This window comes from Leucopleurus acutus (assembly GCF_964270905.1).
Source record: "Leucopleurus acutus genome assembly, chromosome: 13".
NCBI classification, from domain to species: domain Eukaryota; kingdom Metazoa; phylum Chordata; class Mammalia; order Artiodactyla; family Delphinidae; genus Leucopleurus; species Leucopleurus acutus.
Genome location: NC_139155.1, coordinates 7439480 through 7463361, shown reverse-complemented (window position 1 = coordinate 7463361; position 23882 = coordinate 7439480).

The window sequence follows — 23882 nt, the reverse complement described above, 5'->3', positions numbered from 1 at the left end:
TTCTTTTTTGGGGACCACCCACTGGTGCAACCCAACTGACAGTAGATCCCAGAAAGCTCTTTGGCTTGCAGGGACAGCTCGGAGTCTGGAGAAGTCAGAACAGAGCTGATGATCAAATAACGTGTCCCCCACACTGGTGCCACGTGTATCCTTGTAACGTATAAATGGGATCATGCAAGCGCTGTGCTACACATCTTTAGCTCACAGGATAAAACTCAATTCTTAATTTAGAACAAGATCAGTTATCGCCCAACTCTTGCCTCCCTAAAGTTCCCTATCTCCAGCTGTGGAACGATCCTTGACTCCTTCAGCTGCCGTGTCCTGTCACGCTTTTCCACCAGCCTTGCTTTATCTGTGCTGTATTCTCTTCCTAGGATGCCTTTTTCTCTGTTGTGTCATTTAGCTAATTCCTCCTTGTTCAAAATTCAGTTCCCAAGAAAAAATTCGCGTACTTAAAGTTGGATTTAGATACTAAGTTTTGGTGAGCCAGGAACCATTCTGTAATGCGGTCACAGGTGAATTGTCCGTTCTCACTAGACCTTAATTTTTCTAAGGAAAGGTAGAGTATTTCACTTCACTCTGTATCCTTAGCAACTTGAAGACAGTTTTTCACAAACGAATACAGTGTTTGTTAAATGAATGTGCAAAATGCCTAATTCAGTGCCCTGTGGTAGCAGGTGCACCACATATATTAACTCTCTTCTCTTTCTGATAAAAGAAGATACTCACGTGATACAAGCTGGCATCCAGTGGGGTAGGGTAGGGGGATGGATAAAGTCCTCAAGAATCCTTCTTCCAAACTGAGACATCTGCTAAAAGTAAGACAGTAGGTTGGAATTTGATTTCCATTCTTTCTTTCCAGTCAACCTTAGACTCACAAATTTGGAGATGTAATTGGAAATGATTTCAGAACATCTGTCTCAAGATGTGAAGATGGCATGGAACTCCCAAAGCTAACAGGCCTCCACAGACAGATAGTAATAATGGTTTATGAAGAAATTTGAGAAAGCCATCAATGAGAGCTCTACAGTATTTCATTAATTTACACTATCAAGAGAATTGCATTACTCACCCTTAATAATAAAGGAATTATAGAAACTGTAAACTCATAACCCTGAATCTCATCGGTACAGTAATTTTGAATCTTACATATACTTCCATCAAAAGGTATTCTTCATGGAAAAGATATATAAATATATCTATGCACACACACTTTAAAAAAATTGCAATTGGAAATCAAATAATCTGCAATTGCTCTTCAAAGCCCAAAGGAATATAGAAACAGAATCAGCTAACTTATTGGTATAATTAAAAGAAGCTAATATGGGTCATTTAAGCCCCAGCTATGCTGTTATCAATTTGTACAGTCCATTATATGTGTTGAGGTATATCAAGTTTTTACCGAAATTTTGCATCCATATCTAACTAGCATAATTTATTCTGCTACATAAAAGGCACAGGACTGGCATATAAAAAATATGGCTTTGTAAAATTCCAAAAGATTATTGAAACTGCATGAATTTTGATACGCTAGAAATTGTCCATAGTATACGTGGTAGGCTGAATAATGCACTCCTCCCCCCAAGATGTCTGTGTCCTAATCCTTGAAATCTATGAATGTGTTGCTTCACATGGAAAAAGAGATTTTGCAAAGGTGATTAAGGTTGAGATGAGAAGATTATCTTGGGTTATCTGGATCAGACCAACGTAATCACAGGGTCTTTAGAGGAGGGAGGGAGGATGAGATGCAGAAGATGTGAGGAGGAAAGCAGAACCCAGAGAGGAGGGAAATGATTACTCAGCTGGCTTTCAGTATGCAGGAAGCGGCCGTGAGCCAACAGGGTATAATAGGCAGCCTCTAGAAGCTGGGAAAGGCATGGAAGCAGGATTTTCCCGAGAGCCTCCGTTAAGATCCAGCTTAGAAGACACTTTGATTTTAACCTAGTGAAACTGATTTCAGATTTATGACCTCCAGACTTCAAGAGAATGAACTCATGTTGTTTTAGGCTGCTAAATTTGCAGTGATTTGTTAAAGTAGAAATAGGAAAGAAATAGAATTCAAAGGGAGACTAGATTACACAATTAGAAAATACAGTGCTTACATCCATCATAGCATTTATCACTTTGTTTTCATGCCTGTCTCCTCCAATGAGATTATAATAGTCTTGAGGACTATTATCTGTGTCCAAGGTTCTTGTCACCTAGTAGGACTCAAGACACCCTTGAAGAACTCATGGCTGGACCTTGCTAACTGGGCTAAGTGTTGCTGCTCTGTGTTCTGAATTTCCCAGAGACATGCAAGCGATAGACAGGTGATAGGGCTCCTAACTCGCTATATCATAACTTGGTGTTTACAAGGGACTAGGAAAACATTTAATATAAATAAATTTTCATCAGGAATATAAGCAGATTCAGTTTTGCTCTTCTATGTTTTATACTTTTCTTAAAAACAAGTATTTGGAATTTGGCAACGTTGTTAAATATTTCGAAAGTACAGATTTTTGAAACGTGAGAATTGAATTTGATTATTATCTATACTTGTTATACTCTAGGCATCCTGTATTTGGAAGTGATGTCAGGCATCACCTCTACTATCTGTTACGTGTAATAGTCTCTTTAACGTTAACTTTGGCAGGTAATGTGATTCAGCCACCGACATGGTTGAAAATCCAGGCATCTGGGCTTTTCTAAGGTTGCTTCGGACAAAGTAGTTAAATACGCGTTCCTGGTCCTTATGCTGCAGCTGTTTAGAATTATGGGGACTGATATGACTAATATCTTTTTTCATTTCCCAGATTCCAGATTTTAGTCAGTGACAAAACGATTCCTAAATAGGGAAAGTTTAAAAAGTAATGCGGCATGATCTCACTTTAATGACAGTTTTCCTCTAAGTTACATGTCTTGTGGTTTAATATGTCAGAGATAGTTTTAAGTGGGGGAAGAAAACAGGTAAACTTTGTGATAATAATAATTGATTAATGATAATTACAAGGATCCTGTTGTCATTTGAGATTTTCTTCTAACTGTACAGTGTTTCTAGTTGCAAAATTCTAAGGCATGATGGCATCATCAGGTGTTGCTTTTATTGTTGCTGTTTTAAAGTGAAAACTTTCTGTCCTCGAGGTGTGAGGAACTCAGAAGGTGACATTTCGCTAATGACTCCTCCAAGAAATTGACAAAGATGGATGCAGTGCCTTTACTGATGGCCCTTGAGAAACATGGTACTTTCAAAATGACATTAGCACTGTGGAAAAAAAAGCTGTTTGCTTTTGTTTACAGAGAAGAATGTTACATACCTTAATTGCATAATGCATATTTTATCTTAGTTTATAAATTCTCACTTGTCTCCTATTTAAACATAGATAGTTAATTATGCTATTTGCTAAGACCTGATAACTTCAGCATTACGCTTAATATTATGCAACACGTCACCTGGGAGAACCTCAATAAAACTTACACATATTTCACTGATGAAATCTCGCCCCCTCATTGTGGATGGAGTTCGTATAGAAGGCTTTGACTTTAAATAATATGCAAAGAAAGACATGCGACTCAAATCTGGATTCAAGTCATGATTCCAAGTGTCAAGCTAAGAAATGGTAAATTTCGAATATAATTCAATGACTATCGCTAATATTTTGACACCTAAAGTGAAATAGTTGTGTCATGGGAAACAGTTATAATCTAGGGCCTTTCAGTTTCCCAGAGAGGAGTGTTAACTGAATGTCTGTCGCCTGTGCTTGCTTGGGGTAGTGCCTGATCTGTCCCCATATTGTCACCCCACTTTATCTTTCCCAATGTTTATTCTGAAAACAGGGATGCTGAGGGCTCTCTAGTTTCCTCCGAGCTGCTTTCTGGGCCAAGCTCCCTGGGAAAGAAGCAAAATGAATTTCTTAGTCTCCTCCCAGATAAGGGGATAAAACCAGGGCTGATTTCAAAGGCCCCTCCCAACTGTGAATTCCAGTGATGTCCTGAGCTCACAGTTAGGAACCCCTGATGTACTTAATAGTCTAAATCTGACCCCTGGTAGAGCAGGGATAATCAGCGATGGATTCGCACAGCTGTCTTCCCATCAAAGCCTGAGTTAATCATCCCGGTGGTTCAAAGAATATGAAGAAATTTTCATCACAAGAAGCTAGTTATTTTCAGATAGAATGTGGTATGATCTGTGTATTTTCCCAAATCAAAATTATTATGGCTTATGTACCATATCCCTAGGTATGCATATCAGATTTATATTGATTTGCCTTTTTCCTGAGCTAAAAGATTCTGTGGGAACATACCCCTGCTTTTTTTCTGTTGTTAGAGGACCATTTTTTTTCCCCTGGAGTCTTTGAGCTTAATATCTATTTGCATGTAATAATAAAATTCTTTTAAAATAAATAATAGAAGAAAAAATTCCAAATGTGTGTAAAATTATTTTTCTGCACCAAACGGCAAAACAAATTATGTAAAAGATGTAATTAGATAAAAAGTAACATTTGATATATAGCTTTTCATCCTGACTCACTCAATCACTTTGGAAGTTTCTCTGCCCTGCTAGTTGGATTCAGGTATCTCCTCTGTTGTATTGGCTTTGCTCTGTTGTAGGCAGAAATCAGTTCTCATGTGGTTGCTACTTGACTTTCACTCTAGAAAATTTTCTTATGTTAGGTTTTGATACCATTTGACTAGGAACTTTCGCGACTGGATAATGCAAGTTGTATTAAATAGGATATGAGTCCTGATGGCTGGTAGATGGAAGATTTGGTATTCTGCAGCATGAAAGAATTAAGTCTAACGACTGCATCGTTACTTCAGAACAAATTCTCTTCAAGTGAAATAGTGGAAAAGGAGGCATTTTCTTCTTGCATGAATTAGAAGTGGCTTCCAAGACTGTGTACGTAGTCTATGTCTTGCTTCATTTTCTCCTATGGAAACTGAAGCCATTTACCCATTTACCAGCCATTTAAATTGGTGGTAAACATCTGTATTCTTAACCTTGTTCTTGAAGAAATTAAAGCTTTAAACAGCTGTATGTCAGAATGTAGAGTTTACCTTTTGTGTATGTGGTGGTTAGATTAGTTGTATACATGTTACTGTTCATAAACCTTTATTTTTTTTTACTCAACTCTGAAAGAAAACCAAGGACAGTTGATCACTACTACTGCCAACAAGCTTTTAGATTTCAGTCTTATCACAGGAGATACGGAGGAAAACCAAACCAAAATGAAACACGATATCCTCCCCTCTGTACCAACGCGTTAATGTCATCTGGATGAGATGCTTTGGTTGGATCAGTAAGACATTTTCCCACATTTCCCCGCTGGCCACAAAGCCTCCAATTTCCACTTTAGCTCTTAATGGATTCAGATTCTAGGAGAGTGCACTGTATTATAAGGAAGTCACCTCATTACTTCTGGTATTCCTCTCTAACTCTACTCCTGGTGATTTCTATTGGATTGACCAAAAAGTTCGTTTGGGTTTTCCGTAAGATGGTATGGGAAAATCTGAGCGAACTTTTTGGCCAACCCAGTATTTCTATAGAACAAATTTAGGATTATGTTCAGATGTTCCTTTGTCTCACCATCAAAATAGCACCTACCACGTCCATGGTTTAGAGTATTTGCTGTTGAGTCTCTAGCATATCAGAAAGTTGTTTTTTAGGTTTTTGGTAGAAATGATTTTCAAGACATTCATAACTTAAGGAAATCTTCAGGTGCCTGGATATGCACTATCTGTCCTGCTGTTGTGCCCATATCCCTGGTGGAATAAGTCCCTATAACCAAACATTTAGTTGAAATTAACTTTATTCTGAGTCCACAACTTTCAGCTACTATTTTACTCACCTCCCAGGACTCTTAGCAGACCTGACTTTTGGGGTGAGCCTTTCACTTAGAAAATGTCTAAAACATCAATGCTCCGTCTTGGAAATGGGAGGCCGAGAACACTGATGTTAGAGCTACATCCAGACAGCGTGTTCTCACATCCTTGTGGATGTCCCATAGATGTTTCTACTTACCTGTGGGATTATAAGAAACTCTGAGGGCTGTACTCACCTTTGCATTCACCTGTGCCTCGCCTGCTTCTTTGCTAACACCAGATGCAATATTAATAAGTTCTTTAAATAGCCGTGTGTGTGGTATTTTTTCCATCTTCACTTTCACGTTATAGGATGAAACGACACCTTACCACTTTGAAACAGAAATTTTGAAATGTGAACTGGAAAACTGTATTATACTTTCATGCTTTATTTCACACTTTCTAGGTAACATGGTGACTTTAAGATGAAGTTCACCTCACCGCACACCCACCTCCGACAGTGTTTGTTAAGAGTATACAGTACTGACAATCGATTCTAGGTCGTAGAAGAAGGGTTTATATGGCTTTACTGCCGTCTGATATGTTGTATGTGACCTTGGGAGGATTGTTCACAGTACTTTGCTTTTCCAGCCTAAATCTTGGTTTCTGGACTTTCTTGGGACTGGGGTTAAAGACTGACCGGTAAAGTTAATGATGGTGATGACTTGTGAACTTTCACCTTTGCTCTGTCGGTACTTGATGTCCACATGGCTTTGGGGCAGTATGACTATCAGTTTGCATTTGTTGCTCGTCTCCCCTTGTCATTTTGATTTTATGATATGTCCACAATCTACAGTTGTCACGCCTCATTGGCCTCACTGGGCTGCCCCTGGGCTTTCTCCTTGAGCACTCTTCCAGATTTCTTAATACTGTAAATCATCTCTGACCCTCCAGTGAACCATTATCAATATGTTTATTTATGGCAGGGACAAAATTACTTAAACCAAATGCTCTTTTTTTTGTGTGTGTTACCATATTTGACACAGCTTTGATAGATTATTATTTTTTGAAGTTTGTAGAATTTACCTTTAGGAGGTCACATAATGTTTTTAATTCACTTTTTTGTCTCTGTACAGTAAAACTTGCTTTTTCTAAGGTACAGTTCTATGGGTATTGATAAACACATACAATAGGACACTTGGTTTTTTATTTTAATGGAAAAAAGATGACATTTTAGATATTGGCCAGAAATTGCTTCTTCCACTTCGTGCAGCTCAGATATATTTTTCTTTTCTAAAAAGTAGCTTAATTCAGCTATAATTAACAAAAATTGTATATATGTAAGGTATACAATTTGATGTTTTGATAAATGTATACATAGTGAAACGATCACCACAGCCAAGCTGATTAACACATCCATCACTACACAGTTACCATTTTCTTTTTATTTTGTGGTGAGGACACTACAGATCTGCCCTCTGTAAATTTCAAGTATACAGTGAAGTATTAACAACAGTCACCATGCTGTACCTCCAATATCCATCCAGCATAACTGAAACTTTCTGCTGTTTAACCGACATCTCCCTATTGCGCTCAACCCCCAGCCTGGAAAACACCATTCTCCTCTGCTTCAATGACTTTGACTATTGTAAATGCCACGTGAGATGACGCAGTATTTGTCTTTCTGTCTCTGGCTTATTTCATTGAGCGTAATGTCCTCTAAGCTTATGCACATTGTTGCAGATATCAGAATTTCTTTCTTTTTCATGACTAAATAATATTCCGCTGTGTGTGTGTGTGTTCATGTACACCACATTTTTTACTCATTTATCTGTTTATGGAAACTTAAGGCACTTCCATATCTTGGCTATTGTGAATGATACTGCAGTGAACATGGGAGTGCAAATCTCTTTGAAATACTGATTGCATTCCCTTTGGATATAAACCCGGAAATGGGAAGTTGGATCATAAAGTAATTCTATTTTTAATTTTTGGAGAAACCTCCACCATGCTTTCTGTAGTAGCTGTACCAGTTTTCATTCCCACCAACAGTGCACAAGTCTTCCCTTTTTTCCACATCCTTTCTAATACTTGCTACCTTTGGTCTCTTTGATAATAGCCATCCTAAGTGTGAGGGGATATTTCATTTTGGTTTTGATTTGCATTTCCCTGATTAATAATGAGTGTTTTTTCATATACCTGTTGATCATTTTGTATTTTGAGAAATATCTTTTCAAGCCCTTTACCCATTTTTAAAAATTGTGTTATTTTTGCTATTAACTTGTATGAGTTCCTTATATGTTTTGGATATTAATTCTGCATCACATATATGGTTTGCAAATATTTTCTCCCATTCCTTTTGTTGCCTTTTTGTTGATAGTTTCCTTTGCTGTGAAGAAACTTTTTAGTTTTATATATTCCCACTTGTCTATTTTTTGCTTTTGTTGCCTGTGCTTTTGGTGTCATATCCCAAAACAAAAATGTCATTGCCAAGACCATTGTCAAAAAGCTTTTTTTTCTATGCTTCCTTCTAGTAGTTTTAACTGCAGGATCTTCAATTTATTTTCAATTTGATGAAATAGTTGTTGAAAAACACAGGCAAAAAATTCCTACTTTATTTGGAATCAACAAAGTCATAGTAAAAAATAACTATTAGCTAATCCGACGAGATAAATATATTTTGGATATGTTATGATACTCTTTTTAAATTTGTTACCTTGAAATTTTTATTAATTAGGCCAAAACTTTTACAGTAAATGGTATCAATGTGAGCACATGGATTGTTTATACTTTACTACGTTTCTTTCTCTAATGAAGTGACATCCTTTGACATACTTGACTGTTTCACTTTGGGGCTCTTATAATAAATTAATAAATTATTAGAATTTTAAGACTTTCAAGGGATGTGTTTTTATCTGATAAAGAAATAATGGTTATTCACAAAGCGGAATAATGGCACAGAGTAGACTTTTCCACACAACTGCAGTGGGTGATTATTTTGAATAAGAACTTCTAGAAACATCTTAATTACTTCAACTTTTCTGAGTTAAGATACTTATTCTCATAGCAATGGAAAAGGTTAGTTGAAAAATCATTTTAGTAAAGAAAAGCATCATTCTCCATTTCTACTCATTCTTCATGTTCTGCAGAAATTTGGAGTAACTCTGACAATATGATTCAGAAGTTACTGTTGAGTAAACTACTGGCAACCTTGGGGGTTCTCAGCATCATGAATTCAAGCTCTATCTTTGAGAGGCATTGTATCAGAGTATGTGGGGTATTAAAAATTGACAGTAAGTGGTTCTCTATGAAATGTGATTTCCTGGAAATCTAAAGTTTTCATTTTTTAAAATCAGTCTCTTCCCATGACATGTCACATGCCTGAATATTTTACCAGTATTAAGTTGTAATGTATTTTTGCTACCTTAATTAAGAATCTATAGTTGTGCATTTATAAGGAAAGAGAAAATATGTGGTGTGAAAACTACTAAAAAATAAAACCTTCATTATTTATGTTAAACATGGATGATGAATCGATTGTAAACATAGTTGAACCTCATAAGCTATGGCAGGTATATATACTGAATGTGTAAGTAGTATGTGAAATGTAAACTTAACTCATATTATGAATTCTGTTTATAAGGAAGTTAATTACTTATAAGGCATGTTAGATACGACAAAATAAATCTATATGCTGAATGCAGATCGGAGGTGGAAGGACCCAGAGGTAGCTAATATTTAAGATAAACAGATGTACGTGATGCATGCGAAGCCCTCAGCCTTCATGAAATCTTAAATTGACCACCCACTAAGCATTAAGAGAAGCATTAAGACTCTCTCCTGGCTCCACCTGTCTTCTGCACAAGAAACTTATCAAAAGCTCCTCTTCAAGCTACAGCTGTGACCTGGCATAATGGTCACTATACTTTCCAAAAGAGCAAGGGTGTGTTGGTTCCAGGACTTTCCATCTGCTAAGTCCTCTTACTCAAACCCCAGCTCTGGTCTTCATAACCACATCAGCAGCAGAGAAGGCAGATGTGGTAGAAAGAGCAGAACATTTGCCTGTAGGAACATTACGTGACCCAGGAATTCAGTGGTGTGGTTCTGCTACCCGGCTTGCATTCTCTACTGAGTGTGTTAACTTGGCCCATACTTTTCCTCCTGTTTTCACTGTGTATGATTTAAGCATCTTAATGTGATGGGTGAGCCCTTCTGTTTTGTGACTTGTGGAATAGCTTGCCAGTTAGCATACTTGGAGGCTAACATAGCATGTTGGTGATTTCCAATACAACATCAATCGTTGCTTTCAGTCAAGAGATGGAAAATTCCTGTAAAAAAAAAAATGAAACGCACGTGGTTTTAAACTACTGCCATCCAAGGATGCGTTAGCTTTAAATAGTTTTCAAGGTAGCTAGTCAATAGATGACGAGGACTGTGGAGAGAGCATAATTGTGGTGATATTGGAAGACTGGAAAAAATGCGTTGAACGAGTGGATGATAACTAAGTTTCAGAAAGTTCTGTTCAGATGTAAGTAGATATATACATGGGGGTCAGGTTGGATTATACTGAAGATCATCAGAGTGACATGAAATGATGATGTGAAGATACCATGGTGTCAAGGTTACGTAGCACTTTATGTCGCTACTATATCTATGCATATACTTAACATTCTGAGTGAGGAGGTAAATTATGAGAAGGGATTCAGATTAGTGCTGCAAAATTAATTATGCTTTCATTTATTAAGAAATTTTTATAATATTGGGAACTTTGCATTATGTTGTTCATATATTACTATAGTCCGTTTTGCCAGGGGCTTCTCTTCCTTGACTCATTTATTATTATTTTAAATCCAGGGATGTATATTTCTCTGTACTTGATCTTGTGCTACCTCTATTCCCTATGAATGTCATCCATTATTATGACTTAGGTGATGACTCTTCAACCTCTATCCCAGTCCCGTTCTCGCCCTTGAGGTCTAGAGCCGTACATTCAACTGCTCTGTGCCTGTCTTTGTCTCCATGCCCCACAAGAATCTAGATCCAGGATGCTCCAACTCAATATATTATTTGATTATTCCTCAACCCCCAATTTTTTCTTCTTCCTTATTCTCCACAGTTACTTCCCTCTTAGCTTACTCTTGTGTGTAGAAGGTTCAAAAGTTGAGCACCAGTGATGCATCCTAGATTTCTCCTTATCCAGCATACCGAACAAAACATCACAGTCTGCAAACTTTGTAAATATTTCTCAAAATTTCCTGCCTGTGCTACATGCCCATTTGCCTTAAATTGGTGTTTTAGTATCAGTCCAGATGTTTCAAGAGTTTTCTAATTGATGCCCTTCTGTTTCATAGTCCTACTGTCCCAAAACTATAATTGACAGCATTGCTTGTGTGATTTTTCTAAAGTAAAAATCTGATATTATATTCTGTATCCCACTGAACCCTCAAAGGATTTCCCTTAAAATGAGTCCAAATTTCTCCGTTTTTCAAGATGTCATTTATTTTATTTTTTAAATTTATTTTTTATTAAAAAAATTATTTTTTATTGAAATATAGTTGAATTACAATGCGTTAATTACTGCTGTATAGCAAAGTGACTCAGTTACATATATATACATTCTTTTTTATATTCTTTTCCATTATGGGTTATCACAGGATATTGAATATAATTCCCTGGGCCATACAGTAGGACCTTGCTGTTTATACATTCTATATATACTAGTTTTCATCTGCTAATCCCAACCTCCCACTCCATCCCTCCCCCAACCCCCTCCCCCTTGGCAACCACCAGTCTGGTCTCTATGTCCCTGATTCTGTTTTTGTTTCATAGATAGGTTCATTTGTGTCATATTTTCGAGTCCGCATATAAGTGATACCATATGGTATTTGTCTTTCTCTTTCTGACTTACTTCACCTAGTGTGATAATCTGTAGTAGCATCTAGCATCTATGTTGCTGCAAATGGCGAGTCCAAGTTTCTTAGTATGAGTTACAAGGCCCTCCGTTACCTGGTTCCTGCCTTTTGCTGTAAATTTATCTTTTATTCTTTCTACCTTTTGCACTGCAAGTTCCAGAAATACTGGAAGACCTGTAGTTCCTTGAACACCATACCTATCATTTATTTATTGACGCTCTTCTTTCTGTTAGAATCCCTTTCTCTCTCCTCTCTTGCCCATCTGCCTGGAAAATTCTCTCGGCTTTCACTAAGTCCTCTCTAAAGCTTTCACTGTGTGCTCTGACAATTAATCATCTCCTGTTCATGTTGCCTATGTACCTTTATCTTTGAACTTCTCACCTCGTATGTGTTCATTTGCTTTGCATTTATGGTGTTATAATTATCTGTTCACTTAGTGGATTGTGAGGTCCTGAATGTAATAATGTACAGAGCACCAAGCATAATTTAGAATCTCAGCAGATTTGGTAAGCATTTGAGCTCATGGTCTCTGGTGTTCTGGTGTGATACGTAAAAGGTAAACAAATGGGGTTTTAAGCTAGTTAGAGACTTTGTGAAAGTGAAGTTTCGCAGATGTACTAAACTACTAACAAAGGGGCACAATGGAAGTACTATGTGCCCTACATGTGTGCCTGGAAATTCTTGTGTTTAGTAAATACATTCCAGTGAGGAAGCCTTCACGAGGAAATAAAAGGCATCAGCAAATGTGACTAACTGAAGAGACACACGTTCCTACTCTGGTGGGAACGATGCACATTTTCTGTGAAAAATATTTCTTGGAATGTTTTTAAAGCTAATTTTTAAGCTACTTAAAAAATTTTAGTGAAAAAACACACAAAATTTACCATCTTACTCATTTTTCATTATACAGTTCAGTAGTGCTAAGTATATTCGCACTATTGTGAAACAGATCTCCAGAACGTTTTCATTTTGTGAAACTTAATATTTACCCGTTAAAGAACCACTCACCTTTTCCACTCCCACCCAGTCCCTGCCAACCACCATTCTAGTTTGTGTTTCTATAAATTTCACTATTTTAGATACACCACATAAATGGGATCATATAGTATTTGTCCTTTTGTGAGTGGCTTATTCTATATAGCATAATGTCCTCAAGGTTCATCCAATTGGTAGCATTTGACTGGATTTCCTTTTTTTTTTTTTTTTTTTTTGTGGTACGCGGGCCTCTCACTGCTGTGGCCTCTCCCGTTGCGGAGCGCAGGCTCGGCGGCCATGGCTCACGGGCCCAGCCGCTCCGTGGCATGTGGGATCTTCCCGGACCGGGGCACGAACCCGTTTCCCCTGCATCGGCAGGCGGACTCTCAACCACTGCGCCACCAGGGAAGCCCCTTTTTTTTCTTGTTTTAGGCTGAATTTTCTTCTGTTATATGCGTAATATCACACTTTGTCTATTTATTCATTTGGACATTTGAGTTGATTCTACCTCTTGCCTGTTGTGAATAGTGCTGCTGTGAACATGGGTGTGCAAATACTTCTTTGAGACCCTGCTTTCAGTTCTTTTAAATTACCTAGAAGTGGCATTGCCAGATCATATGGTAGCTTTAAAAATTTTTAAGGAAGCTCCACGCTCTTCTCTGGTGGTTGCACTATTTTATAATTCCATCAACAGTACATAAAGTTTCCAGTTGCTTCACATCCTTGCTGTCATTTATTTTCTGGGGTTTTTCTTTTTTTTTTTGATAGTAGCGATTTTAATGGGTGTGAGGTGATACTTCACTATGGTTTTAATTTGCATTTAATTTCTCTAACTATCAATATTGAACATCTTTTCATATCCTTGTTGGTTATTGGTATGTTATCTAAGGAGAAATGTCTATTTAGGTCATTTGACCATTTTAAAAACAGATTATTTGATTTTCCTGTTGAGTTGTAGGAGTTCCTTACATATTCTGGGTATTAACTCCATATCAGATATATGATGTACACAGTCTTCTCCTGTTCCATAGGTTGCCTTTTCAATTAAAAATAATTTTGATACTATTAAAAACAAATCTTGAGTTTCCTGAAGATGTGTGCACCGCGGGTGTTTTAGCAGACTGGTACTTGGCTGGGAACCATGACTGTTCAGACGTGCTGTATCTGCTTTGTTGTCCTGCATCAGGTGTTGTGACTATAGTCGGCTACTCTCACCTTCCCTGAAGCTCTCTAAAGTTCATCTCACTGCAATACTTAAAGTGGATGACAGTACAACTTAGGTTTTGCTGTTAAAAAAATACATATAGAGATAAGAAAGGAAGAAGGGGCCTTATATTGACATCCATGGCATTCATGAGCTGTGTAGGAGGCGGGAGTGTGGAGATGGGGAGTGTGGAGAAAAGAAACTCCAGTTCCTCAAATAGAACATTTGTTAAATGCTATCAACGTCGTTTGTATTTGAAATTGAAATTATTTTCACTCTGATTTCTGAAAAATCATCTGATTTCCTTAGCTGTGCTGACTTCCCTGTCTCCTCCTGCCTTGTTTTCTTCTTCCTGGGTCTTGTGTCTCCATCCCAGGTGAACTCCACCCTGGTTTGCCTTCCTCTCGGCATTTCCTCTTGACTCTGCTGAGCCAGGGTTTATGTCCAGCCTCCTGTCTGACTCTCGGTCCACTTTCCGATTTCACTCAGTTTAAGTTAATGAGTTACCAGATTTAGAATTTATCGTTGCCGCTGCCCCCATGCATTTTTCACTGTGTATGGTTTGGTCTGGTTTTGTTTTGGTGAAGAAGGAGTGTCTGGGAGTACAAGCACCTCCCGCCTGTCATCTTCTCACTTTATAAGGATTCCCACCTATGGCCATCAGGGTTCAGACAGGAAAATACAAGCCACTGTATATACTCCGAGGATAAAGGGTTTCATGAAGGAATAGAGGCTTACACAAAGGTAGCAAGAACTGGAAGAGTAAAGGTCAGGGAAGATGACGTTGAAGTTCAGGAAGGTCCTTGTAGAGACCTCAGCCAGAAACTCCCCAGCAGGTGGTTCTCAAGTGCTTCCTGAGAAATGGTGGCATTTCTGAAGCATCTCTGGGAAGCTACCACCAACTGTGTCAGTCTGCAACAGGACGGCATGTGATTCTCAAGAGCCCTCCAGGAGCCCACTGGGATGCCTCATTTCTGTCTGCACATCTGGCTGCAACTCCCTCTAGAGAAAATGGCCCCAGAGCCATGCTTTCCAAACCTCGTACACATGCTTCTCATGGGCACACTCAAGTCCCATATAGAGAAATTAATTCTGGAAGATGTGTTTGCAATTCCTGGGATGAAAAAAGGCCTTATGTGGTACATATATACAATGGAATATTACATAATCATAAAAAGGAATGAAATTGGGTCATTTGTAGAGATGTGGATGAACCTAGAGACTCATACAGAGTGAAGTAAGTCAGAAAGAGAAAAACAAGTATCGTATATTAACACATATATGTGGAATCTAGAAAAATGGTACAGATGAACCGGTTTGCAAGGCAGAAATAGAGACACAGATGTAGAGAACAAACGTGTGGATACCAAGGCGGGGGTGGGATGGATCGGGGATTGGGATTGACATATATATATACTAATATGTATAAAATAGATAACTAATGAGAATCTGCTGTATAGCCCAGGGAACTGCACTTCGCTGTACAGTAGAAACTAACACAACACTGTAAAACAACTATACCCCAATTAAAAAAAAACAACAAAAACCTTAGACGAGTCTGGTAGCAATGCTGAGTTGTCCCAAACTGAGTGAAGAAAAATGCTGAAATGTGCCAAGAGTGCTGACAGCGTATTTAGGTAGCTTTAAGTTTTTTGCATCAATTTTACCTTAAAATATTCCCCTTCGACCCTTCGTTGGAACTTAGTGGCATTTATCATGTGCTTGCTAGTCATTTGGTTCACATTTGGTTCACATTGTGTGTATTCTGTCTTCCCAACAAGATCACAGGCTCCTTTATATCGGGACCATGTTTTGCCTCTCCATCACTCACCCAGCAGAGAGCTTGCCCTAGTAGGCTCTCAGGAACTGCTGCTTGATTGATAAACCCTGTATTTCTTTAGTGTTTAGACTTGCCCAGTGAATGTGTGTGTTAGGACCTACTGGAACGTCAGACTGAGAAAAATGGGCATCATAAAACAGTTCAAAATAGCAATGTAGCTGAATTTACAGAGAATGCCTTGAAAAACGTGCCATAAATTTATACTCAAAGAACGTACAGCAGGTATGGTGTGTTCCTTTGTGAAATGTAAAGAGTAAGAATTGGTCTTCTTAAAATGCTCGTGCATTTCTGCATTTCCAGGAATACACAGACAGCAGAACCTAGAAGATGTGTTGAAACAAAGACAGTGAGATTGGATGTTAAAAGCTCCACCTCTTACCACGACATTAATAAAAGCAAACTGAACAACCACCACCAAAGGAAAAAGAAGTGATGGAAGTTCAGGGCTCCAGATACTTGGTGAATTAGCAAGGGTCTATAGTATAGAAAAATGCTTGATGGCTTAAGTAAGGTAACTGTCTAGAAGTGGTGGCCTGAAGAGAGGGCAGGCAGAGGTATTCCTGCCACTTGAAGTTATTCAAGGACCCAGAGTTGCCACATCTTGCTGCTCTGCCATCCCTAGTGTGCGAGGTTGAGGTTGGTTTTCTGCCGTTTGCGGGTTCGGATCTAAAGGAATTGGAAAGCAGGGTGAGACATTTCCTATTAAGCGACGTAGAAGGTGCACACCATGTCCAATCATGTTCTGCTGGCGAGTACTTAGATTTTTTTATTGATGCAGTCATTGTGTATAAAAAAGCATAGAGATTATGTGAGTTTTTAGGAAAATGTTGCCTTTTTTTGATAATTCCTTGAATATATTAAGCATTTTAGAATTTGGTGTCTGCTTCGGTGTTCATTAGCTAAAGATACTAGACTCCACAGCTCGTGTGTTGTGGTCTGAAGTTCTAAATGTTTTTGTTTTTGTTTTACCTATGCAAGGAAGCCCATAAAAATACCTTTCACCATATGCTGCTGCTTATCCTTCCCTGAAAATGAATACTTAGGATAATTTTATAGCCTATTCTTTTGTGTCCCTTTCATCTTTAAAATAGTTTTGGTGTTTATGAATTTTAAAGTTAAAACATTTATAGAGATAATAGATTCACTCTCATTAGTGCTTAATACTGCTCAGAAATACTGATTTAGTTTATTGGTAATTGTATTGTTTATGTGCAAAGGGGAATAACAATAAATATTTAGTAGTTTAGTTGATATATCTATAAACATGCCCTTAACACTGGTGTCTGAAATAATTAAAATAATTAGACATGGATTTTTCCTATTAATGAAATCTAAATTTGTAACTAGTAATTATATGTGTAAAGTATGTAAGTTGAATTTCTTGTGTCTTAAAAAATATTTGAGGTAAATCATCTTACCATATAAGAATAAAAAAACTGAGTATTTTTAAGAGATAACTGAAAAAGTAGAGAATGCTGAGTGGAGTCTGAAAAGGTTGGCGATGGGTCTGGAGGAACTTTAGGATAAATGCCATGTGACACATGATTTAAGGAACTAACATGGGAAGAGAGGAAAGACTTGGTCTTCCGGTATATAATAGTCCTTAATGGTATTTATTTTTTGTTGCACGAGGTTAAACTTGGCTAATGGAAAAAGCTGAAGAAAGATACCCTTTGGCTCATAATAAGATAGTTTATCACCTCCCATATCACTACGTTATGGGACAGGAGAGCAGAAACTGAAGAAGCTGAGGCCAGGCGCTCTCTAGAGAGGATAAAGGCTTGGGATAATAACATCAGATGGCCCTGGTATTCTTTCTAACCATCAGATACTGGGATATTTAAGCATAACTGGACTTCTTCAGAGAGTTTTTCTGTTGTCTTGGGTGAGGCTACTTGGCCAAGAAGCAAGTTGAAATAGTTTGTGAATAATAGGATGTGAATTTGGGTGAAGATGTACCACCCCAGCTGAAGGTTTCATCTTACTGTTGTTTTTGACAAAGGCAGGCAGAAGAAAGACTCACTGGCAACAGCCGGGATTCGAGAAAGTTTCTGCAGCATCTCGAAGAAAAATCAAAGGGAACCCTTATGGAGCCAATAGTTGATCAGTGTCTAAACTGTAAGGAAATCTTTAGTACGTGAAGCTCTGCATGCATTTGACAAAACCTGCCCAGAAACAGACTCTTGTCCACCAGGAAGAATAAGGGCATCCTTAGTCAGTTTTGTATCATCATGAACAGAGTTTCAGCCTCCCTGGGAGCCTTAGTCTAGTCTATGGGAAGGCACACATTTATTCATTTTTATTTATTTCTTTTGAAGATGAGTAGTAAGAATAACTTTATTTTTTTTAACTTTTTTAGGCATTTTATTTTAAATGTAGCCGTGTGTACATGTCAATCCCAAACTCCCAATCTATCCCTCCTCTCCACCCTTCCCCTCTGGTAACTATAAATTCATTCTGTAAGTCTGTGAGTCTGCTTCTGTTTTGTAACTAAGTTCATTTGTATCCATTTTTTTTAGATTCTGCATATGAGAGATACCATATTTGTCTTTCTCTGTCTGACTTTACTTAGTATGATAGTCTTCAGGTCCTGAATGTTGCTGCAAATGGCATTATTCCATTCTTTTTAGTGGCTGTGTAATATTCCAGCATATTTACATGTACCACGTCTTCTTTAGCCATTCATCTCACGATGGATATTTAGGTTGCTTCCATGTCTTGGCTATTGTAAACAGCACTGCAGTGAACGTTGGGGTGCATGTGTCTTTTTGAACTGTGGTTTTCTCCAGATACATGCCCAGGAGTGGGATTGCTGGATCATACGGTAGCTCTATTTTTAGTTTTTTTTAAAGGAACCTCCATACTGTTCTCCATAGTGGCTATACCAATTTACATTCCCACCAACAGTGCAGGAGGGTTCCCTTCTCTCCACACCCTCTCCAGCATTTATTGTTTGCAGATACTTTGATGATGGCCATTCTGACGGGTGTGAGATGATATAAGCACACATTTAGAATACAGTTCTTTCACTTAGAATACATAATTGTATTTAGAAGTTGAGTTTCTTTAAGAAAATTTTATTTCAAACTGTCTAATTGACAGAATTTAGTTGTTTGGAAATGAATTAAGTCTTATCTAAAACATGCTTCATTGAGCTCTTGTCTTCACTTATACAATGAAGATGAATAAATTTTGAAAGAAGAGTCAATTTGCACTAGAGTTTATCGCAGTTAACTTATGATCTCATGAGTTATAGGGCCATTTTTTTTTTTACTATGGCCCAGAAATAAATTAGCAGCATTAAATATTTCAGTTGTGTCTGATTTGGCACAACAGTAGATGAGACATTTACTTGTTAAATTAAGTTTTTTTCACAGATCAAACCTGTATTTTTTCCTCCACTTAGGCCTATCGATACTCTTCTTTCAAGACCTGTGTCAAGTTTTCTTTTCCGTTCAATAACAAAAGATTAAGTGCCAACAAGAAACTAAGTTTTGCTAATTGTTAAAGAAAAAAATATATATTCTGCCCTTGTAGCAGTTACTGGCCATGTCTTGTCCACATCCCTACGGGCCTTACCATTTTTGTGTTAACGTGCAATGCACCTATTTTCTTTGGCCAGAGGATTTTCTTTTTCTTTCTTTTTTTGTACCTGAGCTTATTCTGTTTCTGAAAACAGTAGGCAGAGCCGCTAGATATATTGTCACCTTCCAGGAACAATTCTCAGACAGTAACCAAGGACAGTTGGTGTATAAATACGTCAGCACCCTTTCCTTAAGGGGGCTAGTTCAGAGTTCTTACTTCTTCTCCATGGTCTCCCTGAGTTCCCAGAAGGATGCGCCTCTAGTTATCCGCAACGGTACCCAGAGTGATGACTTGCCCTTCATTGGCTTCCTTCTGTTCCTTTTCTCACTCTCACTCCCCTACTGATGTTTTCCGACATCTGTCTCCGAACCATGTCTGCTTGAGTCCTCATCTCAGGATCTTTCTCAGGGGGAGCACAAAATAAGACTGCTCTGAAGTGAAAAGGAGGGAAGGTCACTTATTGGGAGACAGTTCTCCAGATTCTCCACGGTTCTCACATCGTAGCGAGTCTGAGTAGAAACACTGACTGCTTTGTTCTGGACTGTGATTTCAACTCTATTTGTGGAGGGGACCTTGGGGGAAGATAGGGCTAGTGACTGCACTAGAGCAGAGGGAAGAGGTGTTTCATGTCTCGTAGAATTAAGATACCTTCCTTGAGGCGAAGGTCAGGCATGCTTATGGCCCATTAGAAAAGATTCAGGCCCCTGAACTTAGGGTTCCTTTCCTGTGATGAGCCTCTTGTGTGCGCAGGCATCACCTGGTTCTCTTGACTTTGCCTGAGGAAACTGGGGCTTGCAGTATTGTCACTCTGGCTCCTATTGCTGTGAATAGTAAAGTTATTTCTGACACAGGCATCTTGTGTCTTCTGCCAGCTCTGCAACTGCGGCAGGTTACCTTGTTAGCTTATAAGTAAGTACAATCTCAGACCCTTCAGACTTGATATACCAATACAAGGAAAAGCCTCACCATGTGGGAAGTGCTTTTTTAGGAATCAAAAATGCTTTACAGCTCTGAGTGAGAGAGAAAGAAATTTTGATAGGCATGGAAGAAGTAAAAATTAATAAGACTTCATGTTAAGATATTTGAAGTAGGCTTTGAAAGGTCGCCAGGATGGCCAAGTTTAAGACTGGTATTCCTAACTGGAAACCACACGAGGAGTTATAAATGCACAAGACATTTATGGAACATGGTAGGAACAAGAAATTAAATGTGAAAAATCGTTCAAGTCCAGATTATGATGTGTGGGTCGATGTGTCTTACAAAAAAGATGGGACTCCAGGAATCTTTTCCTGATCCGACCAGTTTAATGAGGTGTCATGTCTTCCTTGAACCTCAAGAACATCTTATTTTCTTAACTGTCTTATATATTCTGTGGGGTACCAAAGACTCACATAGTCTTTGTATCATTAGGATTGCAATGTCATAACATGGTAGGTATGGATAAATTTTACGAGTGTAGTTGGTTGGCCATGTAATTAAGTGAAATTGTCATCCAACGTGAATCAAAAAAATTTTAGTCTACAGGTAAAAAGGAGCCTAAATTATAATTTCATTTGAAAGGATTTTATGTTAATTGCTAAGCCAGGTTTCATTATTTGTAATTAATTATTTTTAAAACCATGATTACCCCCAAATTTTTGAAGTATCCTTTTTTTGTACGGCTGTCATTTAATATTCTGTGAAAAACAGCACAGCAAAAGGCTTAAATAAGGCCTTAATTCCTAAGGATCTTGGGGTATAAATTTTAAGTAGTTCTTGAGTGAAAGCTTGCACTGTTCTTTGTGTTCCTCCTAAAAATGCAAAGTTATTTTTAAGGGATTATCTTGGGAAGCACATTTTGACATGAGCTTTATGAGACAAGACAGAAAGCGGTTAGGAAGCTTTTTTTTTCCCTAATAAGACTTTGCAGAACTGTCTTTACATTTATCATCAACACTAAATAATTTGCTTTAAGCCATTTAGTCATCCAGTCTACAGGAAACACAGAGTACCACCTATGTATAGAGCACTTAGGCGATAGTGGAAAAAATACACACAAACATCATATAGAAGAGTGGTCGCTAGATTTCTTGCTTATGGGCCGAATCCAGCTCATTGCCTGTTTTGTAAATAAAATTTTATTGCAACACATGCATGCTCATTCATTTATGTGCCCTCTATGCCATTTTAACAGTACCATGACAGAGTTGAGTAATTGTGACAAAGACCATATCGCCCATAAAAACTAAAATATTTATCCGCCCTTTACAGAAAAAGTGCACTGACTTCTAATAGAGAAAGTATTTCAGTGTAGCAAAAATGTAAATGCCTAATAGAGATCGCATCCGGGTGAGATGATCAGACCAGGGAAAGGTACTTTTTATGTTTTGGGTATTTAAAAAAAAGTTCTAAAATACCTGATAGGCTTACAAAGGTAATAATAATAATAAAAAAAACGCAGCAAGTAATGGAAAGCTAAAGTTTTACTGTCCTGAAAAATGTTGAAGTCATTTCTTGTTAGTCTATCCACTTGCTGTTTCCTATTAAGTCAGTGGCAGCAATCCAAACGGGCAGTTTTGTGTTGCATTGTCTGGAACACCTGGCGAATTCCCAGGAGGGTGATAATAAAGCAATCATCTATGCTTGGTCCACCCTCCAGGAGCAGCAGGTAATAGGGATCTTCTGCTTTCGCTTGAAAATTCATAACTGCACATTGGATTGTTATGAAATCTAAAATAAACCCTTTTCTGTAGTACCATTTTTTACTTATAATTTACATTTCAGTCACTTTCACCTGGCCTTTTCCCAGTAATAAAAAAAAAGTCTACAACTCAATAATTCCCATCAAGAGACTAAAAAAACCCTGTGGGCTTATGTGTTGTTCTCTGCTGCATTTCAAATCGAAGACCGGATCTGAGCAATACAGTGCTGTCAGTTGGAGGATCCCGTCTCAATAGGTGTAGCTCTTACAGCAAGACATACCGGTTCTGGGTTCTTTGTAAACCCATGCAGACCGGCAGCCACGAATTCACTGTGACTTCGTTGGAGACCAGAGTCCCACCTGCTTCCCAAGTTGTTTTTCCTCTGGTTATCCTGCAGCCCGTGAAATTGTCACACTGTTCATTCACTGGGTCCAGCCAGTAAGTCCCTCAGTGAATGCGAACATGGTAACTGGCAATGAGAACAAATTAAACCCAAATAAACCATGAATGTTTTGTTGAAATCAATTAGATTAACTAGTAGAGTCCTGAGGTGGAGGGTAAGTTTGATGACGAGTGAGATGATGAATCGATTGGATTATGATGAGGGGGGAAGATCCAGCCTGCATCTGGTGTCACTTTGTGCAGCCCTGAAAGCAGAATGCCTTCCTAGAGCGTCAGGACTTGGGCGGGGGAGTAGAGGCATTGGCAAGAAAGGGAGCAAGTACGTGGGAAGGAAGCAGTCCTGCTTCACTGTTTTTGTCCAGAGTTTATTTATAACTAATGCTGGGAGTGTCTTCAGCAGCCCACCCACTTGGAATCAGGCTGGCAAGAACAGATGCACTAACAATGGGTCTTTGGGGACCAAAATGATCACATCATTCTCCCATTCTCTGAAGTTTCAAGCACCTGCATCTATGCATTACGGGTTTGGGGTTGCTTCTGGTATTCGCTCTTCCTGCTGGTGTACCAACACGTATGTTGGGATATTCAATTTAGAAAAAAGGACGACTTACTCTTTTATATTCAATTTATGTACGAACCATGCACTGTGCAGTAGCAACTCTCAAAGGTTTATGGTACCTAATACCAGTGTGAATGTGAGACCTCCGAGCAGTCACCTCTATCTTTATCTGGACGTTGAATCTAACAACACCCGATTGTATTGCTATGTGAACGAGTTTGCTGTTGGCTATGATGAGCCACATTACTGACTTCAAGCTAAGTAATTCTCACACCGAGTGAGTCACATCTTCAATCAGAAAAATTTGATAATCCCATTGAAACATTAGTTCAGTTATTTTTTTAATAGAGAATCAACTTGTTATGCTCTATGCAAATGCTATGTACCGCTATTACGACAAGTAGGCTTTGTTGCTTTGCCTCTGAAATTTTTCATTTATTTTCGTTCCTCGTATGAAAGTAATATTTCTGACATTTTCTTGTTATTTGCTCATTTAGAAAAATTCAAACTTGTGTCTATTTCTCCCCCTTGGGACATTTTCTGTTTGAAATATAGAATTCCTTTCAATTCAAGTTCTTCTATTTGAAGATGCTTGGTTCTCCTGCATTCTTGGAACCTTGGCTCCAAGGTAGCCTTGTGGTAGATGAAAGGAGACTCTTTTCCTATATGTAGCTGTATGTCGTCTATTCACCATTTTCTTTTGTATTATGTAAGTTATCTTTAGTTTGGAGAATGCAATGAAAAGTTTTACAACTCCAGGCAAAAGTGACAACAATGGTTAGTACTGAAAAACGAAGGGGGAAAATGGTGGGAATATATTTCAGATTTATTTACTGTATGATATAGCCAGATTTATTTAGCATCTGTAGTTTTGACAATTAAATGGTCTTGGGAATATGTTGAGACTATTCTTTGACAATTAGATGGTCTTGGGTATATTTTG